This window comes from Pleurodeles waltl, chromosome 11 (assembly GCF_031143425.1).
Source record: "Pleurodeles waltl isolate 20211129_DDA chromosome 11, aPleWal1.hap1.20221129, whole genome shotgun sequence".
NCBI classification, from domain to species: Eukaryota; Metazoa; Chordata; class Amphibia; order Caudata; family Salamandridae; genus Pleurodeles; species Pleurodeles waltl.
In genome coordinates this window covers 356,464,389-356,484,505 of record NC_090450.1, presented here as the reverse complement: position 1 = coordinate 356,484,505, position 20,117 = coordinate 356,464,389, and positions in this window count along the sequence as shown.

Below are 20,117 nucleotides of genomic sequence, written 5' to 3'. Positions count from 1 at the left end.
TGTTGTCTTAGCCAAATGTTTTGGTTTGCAAAGGATTCTGGGTAACAGAACCTGGTGAGAGCCCCACAAGTCACCCCATCTTGGATTCCCCTAGGTCTCTAGTTTTCAAAAATGCACAGGTTTGGTAGGTTTCCCTAGGTGCCAGCTGAGCAAGAGGCCAAAATCCACAGGTAGGCACTTTGCAAAAAACACCTCTGTTTTTGTGGAAAAATGTGATTGTCCACGTTGTGTTTTGGGGCTTTTCCTTTCGCGGGCACAAGGCCTAACCACACAAGTGAGGTACCATTTTTATCGGGACACTTGGGGAACGCTGGGTGGAAGGAAATTTGTGGCTCCTCTCAGATTCCAGAACTCTCTGTCACCAAAATGTATGGAAAAAGTATTTTGTTTAGCAAAATTTTGAGGTTTGCAAAGGATTCTGGGTAACAGAACCTGGTGAGAGCCCCACAAGTCACCCCATCTTGGATTCCCCTAGGTCTCTAGTTTTCACAAATGCTCAGGTTTGCTAGGTTTCCCTAGGTGCCGGCTGAGGAAGAGGCCAAAATCCACAGGTAGGCACTTTACAAAAAACACCTCTGTTTTCTTTGAGAAAGTGTGATGTGTCCACTTTGTGTCATGGGGCATTTTCTGCCGCGGGCACTAAGCCTATACTGGCACAAGGCCTACCCACACAAGTGAGCTATCATTTTTATCGGGAGACTTGAGAGAACGCTGCGTGGAAGAAAATTTGTGGCTCCTCTCAGATTCCAGAACTTTCTGTCCCCAAAATGTGAGGAAAAAGTGTTTTTTTAGCAAAACTTTAAGGGTTTGCAATGGATTCTGGGTAACAGAACCTGGTGAGAGCCCCGCAAGTCACCCCATCTTGAATTGCCCTAGGTCTCTAGTTTTAAAAAATGCACTGGTTTGGTAGGTTCCCGTAGGTGCCGGCTGAGCAAGAGGCCAAAATCCACAGGTAGGCACTTTGCAAAAAAACACCCTTCTTTTCTTTAAGAAAATGTGATGTGTCCACTTTGTGTTTTTGGGCATTTCCTGTCGCAGGCACTAGGCCTACCCACACAAGTTAGGTACCATTTTTATCGGGACTCTTGGGGGAACGCTGGGTGGAAGGAAATTTGTGGCTCCTCTCAGATTCCAGAACTCTCTGTCACCAAAATGTGCCGAAAAAGTGTTTTTTTAGCCAAATTTTGAGGTTTGCAAAGGATTCTGGGTAACAGAACCTGGTGAGAGCCCCACAAGTCACCCCATCTTGGATTCCCCTAGGTCTCCAGTTTTAAAAAATGCACAGGTTTGGTAGGTTTCCCTAGGTGCCGGCTGAGTAAGAGGCCAAAATCCACAGGTAGGCACTTTGCAAAAAACACCTCTGTTTTCTGTGGAAAAATGTGATTGTCCACGTTGTGTTTTAGGGCTTTTCCTGTCGCGGGCACAAGGCCTACCCACACAAGTGAGATATCATTTTTATCGGGAGACTTGAGGGAACGCTGGGTGGAAGCAAATTTGTGACTCCTCTCAGATTCCAGAACTCTCTGTCACCGAAATGTGCAGAAAACGTGTTGTCTTAGCCAAATGTTTTGGTTTCCAAAGGATTCTGGGTAACAGAACCTGGTGAGAGCCCCACAAGTCACCCCATCTTGGATTCCCCTAGGTCTCTAGTTTTAAAAAATGAACAGGTTTGGTAGGTTTCCCTAGGTGCCAGCTGAGCAAGAGGCCAAAATCCACAGGTAGGCACTTTGCAAAAAACACCTCTGTTTTTTGTGGAAAAATGTGATTGTCCACGTTGTGTTTTGGGGCTTTTCCTTTCGCGGGCACAAGGCCTAACCACACAAGTGAGGTACCATTTTTATCGGGACACTTGGGGAACGCTGGGTGGAAGGAAATTTGTGGCTCCTCTCAGATTCCAGAACTCTCTGTCACCAAAATGTATGGAAAAAGTGTTTTGTTTAGCAAAATTTTGAGGTTTGCAAAGGATTCTGGGTAACAGAACCTGGTGAGAGCCCCACAAGTCACCCCATCTTGGATTCCCCTAGGTCTCTAGTTTTCACAAATGCTCAGGTTTGCTAGGTTTCCCTAGGTGCCGGCTGAGGAAGAGGCCAAAATCCACAGGTAGGCACTTTACAAAAAACACCTCTGTTTTCTTTGAGAAAGTGTGATGTGTCCACTTTGTGTCATGGGGCATTTTCTGCTGCTGGCACTAAGCCTATACTGGCACAAGGCCTACCCACACAAGTGAGCTATCATTTTTATCGGGAGACTTGAGAGAACGCTGCGTGGAAGAAAATTTGTAGCTCCTCTCAGATTCCAGAACTTTCTGTCACCAAAATGTGAGGAAAAAGTGTTTTTTTAGCAAAACTTTAAGGGTTTGCAATGGATTCTGGGTAACAGAACCTGGTGAGAGCCCCGCAAGTCACCCCATCTTGAATTGCCCTAGGTCTCTAGTTTTAAAAAATGCACTGGTTTGGTAGGTTCCCGTAGGTGCCGGCTGAGCAAGAGGCCAAAATCCACAGGTAGGCACTTTGCAAAAAAACACCCTTCTTTTCTTTAAGAAAATGTGATGTGTCCACTTTGTGTTTTGGGGCATTTCCTGTCGCAGGCACTAGGCCTACCCACACAAGTTAGGTACCATTTTTATCGGGACTCTTGGGGGAACGCTGGGTGGAAGGAAATTTGTGGCTCCTCTCAGATTCCAGAACTCTCTGTCACCAAAATGTACCGAAAAAGTGTTTTTTTAGCAAAATTTTGAGGTTTGCAAAGGATTCTGGGTAACAGAACCTGGTGAGAGCCCCACAAGTCACCCCATCTTGGATTCCCCTAGGTCTCCAGTTTTAAAAAATGCACAGGTTTGGTAGGTTTCCCTAGGTGCCGGCTGAGTAAGAGGCCAAAATCCACAGGTAGGCACTTTGCAAAAAACACCTCTGTTTTTTGTGGAAAAATGTGATTGTCCACGTTGTGTTTTGGGGCTTTTCCTGTCGCGGGCACAAGGCCTACCCACACAAGTGAGGTATCATTTTGATCAGGAGACTTGAGGGAACGCTTGGTGGAAGGAAATTTGTGGCTCCTCTCAGATTCCAGAACTGTCTGTCACCAAAATGTGCAGAAAACGTGTTGTTTTAGCCAAATGTTTAGGTTTGCAAAGGATTCTGGGTAACAGAACCTGGTGAGAGCTCCACAAGTCACCCCATCTTGGATTCCCCTAGGTCTCTAGTTTTCAAAAATACACTGGTTTGGTAGGTTTCCCTTTGTGCCGGCTGAACTAGAGGCCAAAATCCACAGGTAGGCACTTTGCAAAAAACACCTCTGTTTTCTTTGAGAAAGTGTGATGTGTCCACTTTGTGTCATGAGGCATTTCCTGTCGCGGGCACTAGGCCTACCCACACAAGTGAGATATCATTTTTATCGGGAGACTTGAGGGAACGCTGGGTGGAAGGAAATTTGTGGCTCCTCTCAGATTCCAGAACTCTCTGTCACCGAAATGTGCAGAAAACGTGTTGTCTTGGCCAAATTTTTAGGTTTGCAAAGGATTCTGGGTAACAGAACCTGGTGAGAGCCCCACAAGTCACCCCATCTTGGATTCCCCTAGGTCTCTAGTTTTAAAAAATGCACAGGTTTGCTAGGTTTCCCTAGGTGCCAGCTGAGCAATAAGCCAAAATCCACAGGTAGGCACTTTGCAAAAAACACCTCTGTTTTCTTTGAGAAAATGTGATGTGTCATGGGGCATTTCCTGTCGCGGGCACTAGGCCTACCTACACAAGTGAGGTACCATTTTTATCGGGACACTTGGGGGAACGCTGGGTGGAAGGAAATTTATGGCTCCTCTCAGATTCCAGAACTCTCTGTCACCAAAATGTGCCGAAAAAGTGTTTTTTTAGCCAAATTTTGAGGTTTGCAAACGATTCTGGGTAACAGAACCTGGTGATAGCCCCACAAGTCACCCCATCTTGGATTCCCCTAGGTCTCTAGTTTTCAAAAATACACTGGTTTGGTAGGTTTCCCTAGGTGCCGGCTGAGCAAGAGACCAAAATCCACAGGTAGGCACTTTGCAAAAAACACCTCTGTTTTCTGTGGAAAAATGTGATTGTCCACGTTGTGTTTTGGGGCTTTTCCTGTCGCGGGCACAAGGCCTACCCACACAAGTGAGGTATCATTTTGATCAGGAGACTTGAGGGAACGCTTGGTGGAAGGAAATGTGTGGCTCCTCTCAGATTCCAGAACTGTCTGTCACCAAAATGTGCAGAAAACGTGTTGTCTTAGCCAAATGTTTAGGTTTGCAAAGGATTCTGGGTAACAGAACCTGGTGAGAGCCCCACAAGTCACCCCATCTTGGATTCCCCTAGGTCTCTAGTTTTCAAAAATACACTGGTTTGGTAGGTTTCCCTTGGTGCCGGCTGAACTAGAGGCCAAAATCCACAGGTAGGCACTTTGCAAAAAACACCTCTGTTTTCTTTGAGAAAGTGTGATGTGTCCACTTTGTGTCATGAGGCATTTCCTGTCGCGGGCACTAGGCCTACCCACACAAGTGAGGTACCATTTTTATCGGGACACTTGGGGGAACGCTGGGTGGAAGGAAATTTGTGGCTCCTATCAGATTCCAGAACTCTCTGTCACCAAAATGTGCAGAAAACGTGTTGTCTTAGCCAAATTTTTAGGTTTGCAAAGGATTCTGGGTAACAGAACCTGGTGAGAGCCCCACAAGTCACCCTATCTTGGATTCCCCTAGATGTCTAGTTTTCCAAAATGCACAGGTTTGCTAGGTTTCCCTTGGTGCCGGCTGAACTAGAGGCCAAAATCCACAGGTAGGCACTTCGCAAAAAACACCTCTGTTTTCTGTGGAAAAATGTGATGTGTCCACGTTGTGTTTTAGGGCTTTTCCTGTCGCGGGCACAAGGCCTACCCACACAAGTGAGATATCATTTTTATCGGGAGACTTGAGGGAACGCTGGGTGGAAGGAAATTTGTGGCTCCTCTCAGATTCCAGAACTCTCTGTCACCGAAATGTGCAGAAAACGTGTTGTCTTAGCCAAATTTTTAGGTTTGCAAAGGATTCTGGGTAACAGAACCTGGTGAGAGCCCCACAAGTCACCCCATCTTGGATTCCCCTAGGTCTCTAGTTTTAAAAAATGCACAGGTTTGCTAGGTTTCCCTAGGTGCCAGCTGAGCAATAAGCCAAAATCCACAGGTAGGCACTTTGCAAAAAACACCTCTGTTTTCTTTGAGAAAATGTGATGTGTCCACTTTGTGTCATGGGGCATTTCCTGTCGCGGGCACTAGGCCTACCTACACAAGTGAGGTACCATTTTTATCGGGACACTTGGGGGAACGCTGGGTGGAAGGAAATTTATGGCTCCTCTCAGATTCCAGAACTCTCTGTCACCAAAATGTGCCGAAAAAATGTTTTTTTAGCCAGATTTTGAGGTTTGCAAAGGATTCTGGGTAACAGAACCTGGTGATAGCCCCACAAGTCACCCCATCTTGGATTCCCCTAGGTCTCTAGTTTTCAAAAATACACTGGTTTGGTAGGTTTCCCTAGGTGCCGGCTGAGCAAGAGGCCAAAATCCACAGGTAGGCACTTTGCAAAAAACACCTCTGTTTTCTGTGGAAAAATGTGATTGTCCACGTTGTGTTTTGGGGCTTTTCCTGTCGCGGGCACAAGGCCTACCCACACAAGTGAGGTATCATTTTTATCAGGAGACTTGAGGGAACGCTTGGTGGAAGGAAATTTGTGGCTCCTCTCAGATTCCACAACTCTCTGTCACCGAAATGTGCAGAAAACGTGTTGTCTTAGCCAAATTTTTAGGTTTGCAAAGGATTCTGGGTAACAGAACCTGGTGAGAGCCCCACAAGTCACCCCATCTTGGATTCCCCTAGGTCTCTAGTTTTAAAAAATGCACAGGTTTGCTAGGTTTCCCTAGGTGCCAGCTGAGCAATAAGCCAAAATCCACAGGTAGGCACTTTGCAAAAAACACCTCTGTTTTCTTTGAGAAAATGTGATGTGTCCACTTTGTGTCATGGGGCATTTCCTGTCGCGGGCACTAGGCCTACCTACACAAGTGAGGTACCATTTTTATCGGGACACTTGGGGGAACGCTGGGTGGAAGGAAATTTATGGCTCCTCTCAGATTCCAGAACTCTCTGTCACCAAAATGTGCCGAAAAAGTGTTTTTTTAGCCAAATTTTGAGGTTTGCAAACGATTCTGGGTAACAGAACCTGGTGATAGCCCCACAAGTCACCCCATCTTGGATTCCCCTAGGTCTCTAGTTTTCAAAAATACACTGGTTTGGTAGGTTTCCCTAGGTGCCGGCTGAGCAAGAGACCAAAATCCACAGGTAGGCACTTTGCAAAAAACACCTCTGTTTTCTGTGGAAAAATGTGATTGTCCACGTTGTGTTTTGGGGCTTTTCCTGTCGCGGGCACAAGGCCTACCCACACAAGTGAGGTATCATTTTGATCAGGAGACTTGAGGGAACGCTTGGTGGAAGGAAATGTGTGGCTCCTCTCAGATTCCAGAACTGTCTGTCACCAAAATGTGCAGAAAACGTGTTGTCTTAGCCAAATGTTTAGGTTTGCAAAGGATTCTGGGTAACAGAACCTGGTGAGAGCCCCACAAGTCACCCCATCTTGGATTCCCCTAGGTCTCTAGTTTTCAAAAATACACTGGTTTGGTAGGTTTCCCTTGGTGCCGGCTGAACTAGAGGCCAAAATCCACAGGTAGGCACTTTGCAAAAAACACCTCTGTTTTCTTTGAGAAAGTGTGATGTGTCCACTTTGTGTCATGAGGCATTTCCTGTCGCGGGCACTAGGCCTACCCACACAAGTGAGGTACCATTTTTATCGGGACACTTGGGGGAACGCTGGGTGGAAGGAAATTTGTGGCTCCTCTCAGATTCCAGAACTCTCTGTCACCAAAATGTGCAGAAAACGTGTTGTCTTAGCCAAATTTTTAGGTTTGCAAAGGATTCTGGGTAACAGAACCTGGTGAGAGCCCCACAAGTCACCCTATCTTGGATTCCCCTAGATGTCTAGTTTTCCAAAATGCACAGGTTTGCTAAGTTTCCCTTGGTGCCGGCTGAACTAGAGGCCAAAATCCACAGGTAGGCACTTCGCAAAAAACACCTCTGTTTTCTGTGGAAAAATGTGATGTGTCCACGTTGTGTTTTAGGGCTTTTCCTGTCGCGGGCACAAGGCCTACCCACACAAGTGAGATATCATTTTTATCGGGAGACTTGAGGGAACGCTGGGTGGAAGGAAATTTGTGGCTCCTCTCAGATTCCAGAACTCTCTGTCACCGAAATGTGCAGAAAACGTGTTGTCTTAGCCAAATTTTTAGGTTTGCAAAGGATTCTGGGTAACAGAACCTGGTGAGAGCCCCACAAGTCACCCCATCTTGGATTCCCCTAGGTCTCTAGTTTTAAAAAATGCACAGGTTTGCTAGGTTTCCCTAGGTGCCAGCTGAGCAATAAGCCAAAATCCACAGGTAGGCACTTTGCAAAAAACACCTCTGTTTTCTTTGAGAAAATGTGATGTGTCCACTTTGTGTCATGGGGCATTTCCTGTCGCGGGCACTAGGCCTACCTACACAAGTGAGGTACCATTTTTATCGGGACACTTGGGGGAACGCTGGGTGGAAGGAAATTTATGGCTCCTCTCAGATTCCAGAACTCTCTGTCACCAAAATGTGCCGAAAAAGTGTTTTTTTAGCCAAATTTTGAGCTTTGCAAAGGATTCTGGGTAACAGAACCTGGTGTGAGCTTCACACGTCACCCCCATCTTGGATTCCCCTAGATCTCTAGTTTTCCAAAATGCACAGGTTTGCTAGGTTTCCCTTGGTGCCGGCTGAACTAGAGGCCAAAATCCAGAGGTAGGCACTTTGCAAAAAACACCTCTGTTTTCTTTGAGAAAATGTGATGTGTCCACTTTGTTTTTTGGGGCATTTCCTGTCAGGGGCACTAGGTCTACCCACACAAGTGAGGTACTATTTTTATCGGGACACTTGGGGGAACGCTGGGTGGAAGGAAATTTGTGGCTCCTCTCAGATTCCAGAACTCTGTCACCAATATGTGCAGAAAAAGTGTTTTTTTAGACAAATTTTGAGGTTTGCAAAGGATTCTGGGTAACAGAACCTGGTGAGAGCCCCACAAGTCACCCTATCTTGGATTCCCCTAGATCTCTAGTTTTCCAAAATGCACAGGTTTGCTAGGTTTCCCTTGGTGCCGGCTGAACTAGAGGCCAAAATCCACAGGTAGGCACTTTGCAAAAAACACCTCTGTTTTCTGTGGAAAAATGTGATGTGTCCACGTTGTGTTTTAGGGCTTTTCCTGTCGCGGGCACAAGGCCTACCCACACAAGTGAGATATCATTTTTATCGGGAGACTTGAGGGAACGCTGGGTGGAAGGAAATTTGTGGCTCCTCTCAGATTCCAGAACTCTCTGTCACCGAAATGTGCAGAAAACGTGTTGTCTTAGCCAAATGTTTAGGTTTGCAAAGGATTCTGGGTAACAGACCCTGTTGAAAGCCCCACAAGTCACCCCATCTTGGATTCCCCTAGGTCTCTAGTTTTCAAAAATGCACAGGTTTACTAGGTTTCCCTAGGTGCCAGCTGAGCAAGAGACCAAAATCCACAGGTAGGCACTTTGCAAAAAACACCTCTGTTTTCTTTGAGAAAATGTGATGTGTCCACTTTGTGTCATGGGGCACTTCCTGTCGCGGGCACTAGGCCTACCTAAACAAGTGAGGTACCATTTTTATCGGGAGACTTGAAGGAACGCTGGGTGGAAGGAAATTTGTGGCTCCTCTCAGATTCCAGAACTCTCTGTCACCGAAATGTGCAGAAAACGTGTTGTCTTAGCCAAATTTTGAGGTTTGCAAAGGATTCTGGGTAACAGAACCTGGTGATAGCCCCACAAGTCACCCCATCTTGGATTCCCCTAGGTCTCTAGTTTTCAAAAATACACTGGTTTGGTAGGTTTCCCTAGGTGCCGGCCAAGCAAGAGGCCAAAATCCACAGGTAAGCACTTTGCAAAAAACACCTCTGTTTTCTGTGGAAAAATGTGATTGTCCACGTTGTGTTTTGGGGCTTTTCCTGTCGCGGGCACAAGGCCTACCCACACAAGTGAGATATCATTTTTATCGGGAGACTTGAAGGAACGCTGGGTGGAAGGAAATTTGTGGCTCCTCTCAGATTCCAGAACTCTCTGTCACCGAAATGTGCAGAAAACGTGTTGTCTTAGCCAAATTTTGAGGTTTGCAAAGGATTCTGGGTAACAGAACCTGGTGAGAGCCCCACAAGTCACCCCATCTTGGATTCCCCTAGGTCTCTAGTTTTCAAAAATGCACAGGTTTGCTAGGTTTCCCTAGGTGCCAGCTGAGCAAGAGGCCAAAATCCACAGGTAGGCACTTTGCAAAAAACACCTCTGTTTTCTTTGAGAAAATGCGATGTGTCCACTTTGTGTCATGGGGCATTTCCTGTCGCGGGCAGTAGGCCTACCTGCACAAGTGAGGTACCATTTTTATCGGGACACTTGGGGGAACGCTGGGTGGAAGGAAATTTATGGCTCCTCTCAGATTCCAGAACTCTCTGTCACCAAAATGTGCCAAAAAAGTGTTTTTTAGCCACATTTTGAGGTTTGCAAAGGATTCTGGGTAACAGAACCTGGTGATAGCCCCACAAGTCACCCCATCTTGGATTCCCCTAGGTCTCTAGTTTTCAAAAATACACTGGTTTGGTAGGTTTCCCTAGGTGCCGGCTGAGCAAGAGGCCAAAATCCACAGGTAAGCACTTTGCAAAAAACACCTCTGTTTTCTGTGGAAAAATGTGATTGTCCACGTTGTGTTTTGGGGCTTTTCCTGTCGCGGGCACAAGGCCTACCCACACAAGTGAGGTACCATTTTTATCGGGACACTTGGGGGAATGCTGGGTGGAAGGAAATTTATGGCTCCTCTCAGATTCCAGAACTCTCTGTCACCGAAATGTGCAGAAAACGTGTTGTCTTAGCCAAATTTTGAGGTTTGCAAAGGATTCTGGGTAACAGAACCTGGTGAGAGCCCCACAAGTCACCCCATCTTGGATTCCCCTAGGTCTCTAGTTTTCAAAAATGCACAGGTTTGCTAGGTTTCCCTAGGTGCCAGCTGAGCAAGAGGCCAAAATCCACAGGTGGGCACTTTGCAAAAAACACCTCTGTTTTCTTTGAGAAAATGTGATGTGTCCACTTTGTGTCATGGGGCATTTCCTGTCGCGGGCACTAGGCCTACCTACACAAGTGAGGTACCATTTTTATCGGGACACTTGGGGGAACGCTGGGTGGAAGGAAATTTATGGCTCCTCTCAGATTCCAGAACTCTCTGTCACCAAAATGTGCCGAAAAAGTGTTTTTTTAGCCAAATTTTGAGGTTTGCAAAGGATTTTGGGTAACAGAACCTGGTGATAGCCCCACAAGTCACCCCATCTTGGATTCCCCTAGGTCTCTAGTTTTAAAAAATACACTGTTTTGGTAGGTTTCCCTAGGTGCCGGCTGAGCAAGAGGCCAAAATCCACAGGTAAGCACTTTGCAAAAAACACCTCTGTTTTCTGTGGAAAAATGTGATTGTCCACGTTGTGTTTTGGGGCTTTTCCTGTCACGAGCACAAGGCCTACCCACACAAGTGAGATATCATTTTTATCGGGAGACTTAAAGGAACGCTGGGTGGAAGGAAATTTGTGGCTCCTCTCAGATTCCAGAACTCTCTATCACCGAAATGTGCAGAAAATGTGTTGTCTTAGCCAAATTTTGAGGTTTGCAAAGGATTCTGGGTAACAGAACCTGGTGTGAGCTTCACAAGTCACCCCATCTTGGATTCCCCTAAGTCTCTAGTTTTCAAAAATGCACAGGTTTGCTAGGTTTCCCTAGGTGCCGGCTGAGCAAGAGGCCAAAATCCACAGGTAGGCACTTTGCAAAAAACACCTCTGTTTTCTTTGAGAAAGTGTGATGTGTCCACTTTGTGTCATGGGGCATTTCCTGTCGCGGGCACTAGGCCTACCCACACAAGTGAGGTACCATTTTTATCTGGACACTTAGGGGAACGCTGGGTGGAAGGAAATTGGTGGCTCCTCTCAGATTCCAGAACTCTGTCACCGAAATGTGCAGAAAAAGTGTTTTTTTAGCCAAATTTTGAGGTTTGCAAAGGATTCTGGGTAACAGAACCTGGTGAGAGCCCCACAAGTCACCCCATCTTGGATTCCCCTAGGTCTCTAATATTCAAAAATGCACAGGTTTGGTAGGTTTCCCTAGGTGCCGGCTGAGCAAGAGGCCAAAATCCACAGGTAGGCACTTTGCAAAAAACACCTCTGTTTTTTTGTGGAAATATGTGATTGTCCACGTTGTGTTTTGGGGCTTTTCCTGTCGCGGGCACAAGGCCTACCCACACAAGTGAGGTATCATTTTTATCGGGAGACTTGAGGGAACGCTGGGTGGAAGGAAATTTGTGGCTCCTCTCAGATTCCAGAACTCTCTGTCACCGAAATGTGCAGAAAATGTGTCTTGTTTTGCCAAATTTGGAGGTTTACAAAGGATTCTAGGTAACAGAACTTGGTGAGAGCCCCACAAGTCACCCCATCTTGGATTCTCCTAGGTCTCCAGTTTTCACAAATGCACAGGTTTGCTAGGTTTCCATAGGTGCCGGCTGAGGAGGAGGCCAAAATCCACAGGTAGGCACTTTACAAAAAACACCTCTGTTTTCTTTGAGAAAATGTGATGTGTCCACTTTGTGCCATGGGGCATTTACTGCCGCGGGCACTAGGCCTATACGGGCACAAGGCCTACCCACACAAGTGAGCTATCATTTTTATCGGGAGACTTGAGGGAACGCTGGGTGGAAGAACATTTGTGGCTCCTCTCAGATTCGAGAACTTTCTGTCACCAAAATGTGAGGAAAAAGTGTTTTTTAGCAACATTTTGAGGTTGCAAAAGATTCTGTGTAACAGAACCTGGTGAGAGCCCCACAAGTCACCCCATCTTGGATTGCCCTAGGTCTCTAGTTTTCACAAATGCACAGGTTTGGTAGGTTCCCGTAGGTGCCGGATGAGCAAGAGGCCAAAATCCACAGGTAGGCACTTTGCAAAAAAACACCTCTGTTTTCTTTGAGAAAATGTGATGTGTCCACTTTGTGTTTTGGGGGATTTCCTGTTGCGGGCACTAGACCTACCCACACAAGCGAGGTACCATTTTTATCGGGACAATTGGGGGAACGCTGGGTGGAAGGAAATTTGTGGTTTCTCTCAGATTCCAGAACTCTCTGTCACCGAAATGTGATGAAAAAGTGTTTTTTGTAGCCAAATTTTGAGGTTTGCAAAGGATTCTGGGTAACAGAACCTGGTGATAGCCCCACAAGTCACCCCATCTTGGATTCCCCTAGGTCTCTAGTTTTCAAAAATACACTGTTTTGGTAGCTTTCCCTAGGTGCCGGCTGAGCAAGAGGCCAAAATCCACAGGTAAGCACTTTGCAAAAAACACCTCAGTTTTCTGTGGAAAAATGTGATTGTCCACGTTGTGTTTTGGGGCTTTTCCTGTCACGAGCACAAGGCCTACCCACACAAGTGAGATATCATTTTTATCGGGAGACTTGAAGGAACGCTGGGTGGAAGGAAATTTGTGGCTCCTCTCAGATTCCAGAACTCTCTGTCACCGAAATGTGCAGAAAACGTGTTGTCTTAGCCAAATTTTGAGGTTTGCAAAGGATTCTGGGTAACAGAACCTGGTGTGAGCTTCACAAGTCACCCCATCTTGGATTCCCCTAAGTCTCTAGTTTTCAAAAATGCACAGGTTTGCTAGGTTTCCCTAGGTGCCGGCTGAGCAAGAGGCCAAAATCCACAGGTAGGCACTTTGCAAAAAACACCTCTGTTTTCTTTGAGAAAGTGTGATGTGTCCACTTTGTGTCATGGGGCATTTCCTGTCGCGGGCACTAGGCCTACCCACACAAGTGAGGTACCATTTTTATCGGGACACTTAGGGGAACGCTGGGTGGAAGGAAATTTGTGGCTCCTCTCCGATTCCAGAACTCTGTCACCGAAATGTGCAGAAAAAGTGTTTTTTTAGCCAAATTTTGAGGTTTGCAAAGGATTCTGGGTAACAGAACCTGGTGAGAGCCCCACAAGTCACCCCATCTTGGATTCCCCTAGGTCTCTAATTTTCAAAAATGCACAGGTTTGGTAGGTTTCCCTAGGTGCCGGCTGAGCAAGAGGCCAAAATCCACAGGTAGGCACTTTGCAAAAAACACCTCTGTTTTTTTGTGGAAATATGTGATTGTCCACGTTGTGTTTTGGGGCTTTTCCTGTCGCGGGCACAAGGCCTACCCACACAAGTGAGGTATCATTTTTATCGGGAGACTTGAGGGAACGCTCGGTGGAAGGAAATTTGTGGCTCATCTCAGATTCCAGAACTCTCTGTCACCGAAATGTGCAGAAAATGTGTCTTGTTTTGCCAAATTTGGAGGTTTACAAAGGATTCTAGGTAACAGAACTTGGTGAGAGCCCCACAAGTCACCCCATCTTGGATTCTCCTAGGTCTCCAGTTTTCACAAATGCACAGGTTTGCTCGGTTTCCATAGGTGCCGGCTGAGGAGGAGGCCAAAATCCACAGGTAGGCACTTTACAAAAAACACCTCTGTTTTCTTTGAGAAAATGTGATGTGTCCACTTTGTGTCATGGGGCATTTACTGCCGCGGGCACTAGGCCTATACGGGCACAAGGCCTACCCACACAAGTGAGCTATCATTTTTATCGGGAGACTTGAGGGAACGCTGGGTGGAAGAACATTTGTGGCTCCTCTCAGATTCGAGAACTTTCTGTCACCAAAATGTGAGGAAAAAGTGTTTTTTAGCAACATTTTGAGGTTTGCAAAAGATTCTGGGTAACAGAACCTGGTGAGAGCCCCACAAGTCACCCCATCTTGGATTGCCCTAGGTCTCTAGTTTTCACAAATGACCAGGTTTGGTAGGTTCCCGTAGGTGCCGGCTGAGCAAGAGGCCAAAATCCACAGGTAGTCACTTTGCAAAAAAACACCTCTGTTTTCTTTGAGAAAATGTGATGTGTCCACTTTGTGTTTTGGGGGATTTCCTGTTGCGGGCACTAGACCTACCCACACAAGCGAGGTACCATTTTTATCGGGACACTTGGGGGAACGCTGGGTGGAAGGAAATTTGTGGCCCCTCTCAGATTCCAGAACTCTCTGTCACCGAAATGTGCAGAAAAAGTGTTTTTTTTAGCAAAATTTTGAGGTTTGCAAAGGATTCTGTGTAACAGAAACTGGTGAGAGCCCCACAGGTCACCCCATCTTGGATTCCCCTATGTCTCTAGTTTTCAAAATGCACTGGTTTGGTAGGTTTCCCCAGGTGCCGGCTGAGCAAGAGGCTAAAATCCACAGGTAGGCACTTTGCAAAAAAACACCTCTGTTTTCTTTGAGAAAATGTGATGTGTCCACTTTGTGTTTTGGGGCATTTCCTGTAGCAGGCACTAGGCCTACACACACAAGTGAGGTACCATTTTTATCGGGACAGTTGGGGGAACGCTGGGTGGAAGGAAATTTGTGGCTCCTCTCAGATTCCAGAACTCTCTGTCACCAAAATGAGAGGAAAAAGTGTTTTTTTAGTCAAATGTTGAGGTTTGCAAAGGATTCTGGGTAACAGAACCCTAGGTCTCTAGTTTTCAGAAATGCACTGGTTTTTTAGGTTTCCCTATTTGCCGGCTGAGCTAGAGGCCAAAATCCACAGTTAGGCACTTTGCAAAATAAACCTCTGCTTTCTTTGAGAAAATGTGTCCAAATTGTGTTTTGGGGCATTTCCTGTCGCGGGCACTAGGCCTACCCACACAAGTGAGGTACCATTTTTATCGGGAGACTTGGGGGAACGCTGGGTGGAAGGAAATTTGAGGCGGCTCATAGATTCCAGAATTCCCTGTCACTGAAATGTGCAGAAAATGTGTTTTTTAGCCAAATTCTGAGGTTTGCAAAGGATTCTGGGTAACAGAACCTGGTGAGAGCCCCACAAGTCACCCCATCTTGGATTCCCCTAGGTCTCTAGTTTTCACAAATGCACAGGTTTGCTAGGTTTCCCTAGTTGCCGGCTGAGCAAGAGGCCAAAATCCACAGGTAGGCACTTTACAAAAAACACCTCTGTTTTCTTCGAGAGAATGTGATGTGTCCAAATTGTGTTTTGGGGCATTTCCTGTCGCGGGCACTAGGCCTACCCACACAAGTGAGGTACCATTTTTATCGGGAGACTTGGGGGAACATAGAATAGCAAAACAAGTGTTATTGCCCCTTGTCTTTCTCTACATTTTTTCCTTCCAAATATAAGAGAGTGTGTAAAAAAGACGTCTATTTGAGAAATGCCCTGTAATTCACATGCTAGTATGGGCACCCCGGAATTCAGAGATGTGCAAATAACCACTGCTTCTCAACACCTTATCTTGTGCCCATTTTGGAAATACAAAGGTTTTCTTGATACCTATTTTTCACTCTTTATATTTCATCAAATGAATTGCTGTGTATACAATGAAAACCCACTGCAGGGTGCAGCTCATTTATTGGCTCTGGGTACCTAGGGTTCTTGATGAACCTACAAGCCCTATATATCCCCACAACCAGAAGAGTCCAGCAGACATAACGGTATATAGCTTTAAAAAATCTGACATTGCAGGAAAAAGTTACAGAGTAAAACATAAATAAAAATGGCTGTTGTTTTCAGCTCAATTTCAATATTTTTTTATTTCAGATGTTATTTTCTGAAGGAAAACCTTGTAGGATCTACACAAATGAACCTTTGCTGAATTCAAAATTTTGTTTATTTTTCAAAAACATTTAGCTTTTTTGGATCCAGCATAGGTTTCACACCCATTTCTGTCACTAACTGGAAGGAGGCTGAAAGCACAAAAAATAGTAAAAATGGGGTATGTCTCAGAAAAATGCCAAAATTGTGTTGAAAAATGTGGTTTTCTGATTCAAATCTGCCTTTTCCTGAAAGCTGGTGATTTTAGCACCGCAAACCCTTTGTTGATTCCATTTTCAGGGGAAAAACCACAAGCCTTCTTCGGCTTCCCTTTTTTCCAATTAAAAAAAACAAAAAAAAACAATTTTTGCTCTCTTTTGGCTAATTTCTTGGTCTCCTCCAGGGGAAACCACAAACTCTGGGTACCCCTAGAATCCCTAGAATGTTGGACGCAAATTTGGCATGGATAGCTTAAGTGGACAAAAAGTTATGAAGGCCTAAGCGTAAACTACCCCAAATAGCAAAAAAAAGGGCTCAGCACTGGGGGGGTGGGGGATTGGGAAAAGCCCAGCAGCTAAGAGGTTAAATGTATCTAAATATGTAAATATACCTATATTATAAATACACATGCATATATTATACAAATATATATTTCACAAATGGTGAAATATATATACTTATGTATTGGTTGTGTAGGTGTGTGCATGAATATATATATATATATATATATCTCAATATTTTATTTTCCTAACACATATATTCACTTACTATGTAATAATATATCTATATATTTATTACTAAAGCTCAACTGTAAAAGAGGAAAAAAATACTTCCTCAATAGCTTTACTCTGTCTCACCATCACCCTATACCTGTAGCATTCTATTCTCTATCTATACTCTCTGACACATGCCAAACCTCTTCTACTACTATAATCTCCAAAATACCCCCTTCCTAGACTCTTTCCTCCTCTACCCCTTCTGGCTCACCCAAACCTCAGTTTACTACTATAATCTCCCCAACAACCCTACTAAATTTTCCCTCATCTCTCCTTTAAGACATCCCAAACCCCATTTTACTACTATGATCTCCCCAATCCCTTTCTACAGACTCTTCCCTCCTCCATCCCTTCTTTACTCATCCCTAACTTCATCTTTCTACTATGATCTTTCAGGTAACACTTCTGGATTCTTCCCTTCTCTATACCTCCCTTGTTCTATTCTATTCAACTAACAGACTCATGTCCTCTGCTCAAATTAAATCATACCTCCGTATACAATTGTATCATATTCCCCCATACTAATCCATCACTAATACTTTTGGGTTCCGGAGTAGCATGCTACTCGCCGAAAAGCACTTTGATGCCTCATCAGGGGTAGTAAGAGCTATATAAATACAATTACATTTACAATTACAATTATAAGTATATTACATGTACAATATAGCTGAATGTGCACATTTATTACATATAACATATATTGATATACATGATATAATAATTTTTGTCATACATGTGTGTGTGTGTATGTATATATATATATATATATATATATACCTTACCTAATGGCGGTTGCCACTAGTAAGTTATAGTTAGGACCAAGTAAGACATTTTTTTGTTTTGCTAATAACTTTGGCTGCACTTGATGAATATTCACGTAATTTTCCAAGACAATATGACTCTCATTTGAGCTGCTTTCTGGAAAGATTTGGGGTGATCTGTCTGGAGGGGGACAAGAAAAAGGGGTGGTCCCAAAACACTTTTTGCCCATTCATTTTCCAATATGGATTTTGGACAGCGATAGCACTACAACTACTGGTCGGAATACCACCAAATTTGGCAGCAAGGTAGGTCTTGGTCCAGAAAGGGACCTTTATTTGTTGTGGTGTATTTTCATGCAGTTGAGTAGATTTTGAGAAATTATCTGGAGAACTAGGCCCATAGTTATACTTTTTGACACAAACCTGCGCCAAAAGTTTAACGCCGGCTACCGCTATTCCTATGGGCCAGCCGGGAGTCATATTTAAGGAATGACGGTAGCAGGTGCAGCGGCCTGGTTAGCGTCAAAATAAATGACTCTAACCGGGAAGCGGAGGCGTGGGAAAGACTGGGGGTTGTCCGTCAAAGAATGGTGCAAGTCAGGTCAGAGTAAAAAAAAATTACTCTAACCTGATGAGGGACATTTTTTGACGCACGACCCACATGGAAATTCGAAAAGACAGGAGTCATGCCCTCCTGCCCAATGGCCATGCCCAGGGGACTTCTGTCCCCTGGGCATGGCCATTGGGCACAGTGGCATGTAGGGGGGGCCCCAGTTAGGCCCCCCTATGCCACCTAAAAAAAAAAGGAAAAGATTACTCACCTCTACTTACCGTAGGCATGGGGTGTCCCTGGGGGTAGGGAAGGGCACCTGTTGTCGGGGACCATGGAATTTAGTCCACAGGTCCCTTAACGCCTGCCCTGTCCCAGGCGTTAAAAAATGGTGCAAATCCAGCTGGATGCCATTTGTTAAGGCCCGTCTTCTCCTGTGCGTCAAAATGACACGGGAGGATAAATAAGGTGCACATGCCTTAGAGTCATTTTTTGCATGGGAACGCCTACCTTGCATGTCATAAGCGCAAGGTAGGTTTTCACGTCCAAAAAATGACTCAAACTCCGTGACTTTGGCGCTAGACGGGTCTAGTGCCAAAGTATAAATATGAAGTTCAGTTTGCACCGAATTTGCGTAAAAATAAAATGGCGCAAATCTGGCGCAAAGAGAGTATAGATATGGGCCTAAATTTGTATATATAGGGACGTGGATCTATCGCGACTCCTACGTGGAGTGCCACAAATCCACTAACCACAAGGAGCAGTGTGATTGGCTGGCCTCAAGTTTTTTAGAAAGTTGCAGCTGCCATTTTATCGACCGACAGTGGTCCTGGGGGATGGATTTCTCAGGAAAGAAGAATGCAAGGAGTCAGAGTAGAGGTACTCTGACTCCAAAGGTGGAATGAATAGGTTGCTGAAGGATTCATTATAAGTTTAAAAAGGTGAAAACACCTTTTTTTCATGATTGAGAAATTGTGACTTTGTTGCTGCACTCTGCGTGGCCCCCGTGTAATGTCCCAACAGAGTCACGAACCTTGATGTTAAAAAAAAAAATACATATTTGAAAAAAAGCAAAGGTTACAGGGTCGTTGTAATTAGGAAATAGAATTAAAAAAAAACATAGAAAATCACTTAAAAAACAAAGGTTACCGTGACGTTGTAGTTAGGCTCACATTTTAAACATACAAATCCAGAGAAATTCACCAGTTTGAGTTATCTCAAGTAACTATAACTTGTGCTCTAAGGTAACTATAATTCACGCCCCCGCTATGCACAGTTTTTTCATCAAAAAGTTTACTGTAAATATCACAGAGCTATTATCAATGATGTTATCAAAGATGTCATGAGTGCCATAATTTGTGGGGTAATGAGCAGTGCATGGCAGGGGCACGAGTTATAGTTACTTGAGATAACTCTAACTATAACTGATGAATTTCTATGGTTTTGCACATTTAAAATGTGAGCCTTACTATAATGTTCCTGTAACATTTGCTTTGGTTTTCCAAGTCAATATACATATATATATATATATATATATATATATATATATATATATATATATATATATATATATATATATATATTTATCTAAAACCACTGGTAACAGGTCGCTGGAATCTGGCCTCTTACTTGCGGCATGACTCGGCAGGGTAGCGAACCCTAATTAATCCAAAGAAACACATCGGTTGGAAAACGCATAAACTTCTTTGCGTTCAACACCACAATGTACTGAGACGTATTCAGCACCAATGTATTTATTTTGAGAAAACCTTATGCGTTTCGGAGCTGATGCGCCTTGATCACAGTTTGTTACACATACCCGATTCAATTATTTGAAGACCACCACCATCTTTTTTCACTCACGTTATAAAATAAACAAAGGACTATCAAAACACATACTTTCCCAGAAAAAATGTCGGCCATCTTTGAATGTGCTTTCAGGCCAGAACCGTAGGCAGTGAGAGCTGCCGTTTCAGGCCTCTTGTGCACCAGTGTGTGCACCAAGAAAAAAATGAGGACTTACCTGGGTCCTCCCAGGGCATCCTCGTTCTCAGTGGCCTGACGCTTTGCAACCCTCTGTCCCCTGCTCCTGGGCCAGGCCCTGACTGTTGACAGAAGGAGACCTGGATCCAGAGCTGCTGAGATGGCGCCGGCGAAAAGCTCCATCATCGATGCGCACGGCAGCCCAGTTATGGGCCACACTGCGCAAGTACAGACTGTCGGCACTTGCACTGTGTGGCCCATAACTGGGCTGCAGTGTATACTTGGTGAGCTCCACTCCGCTGCCTGGGATGGCAGAGTT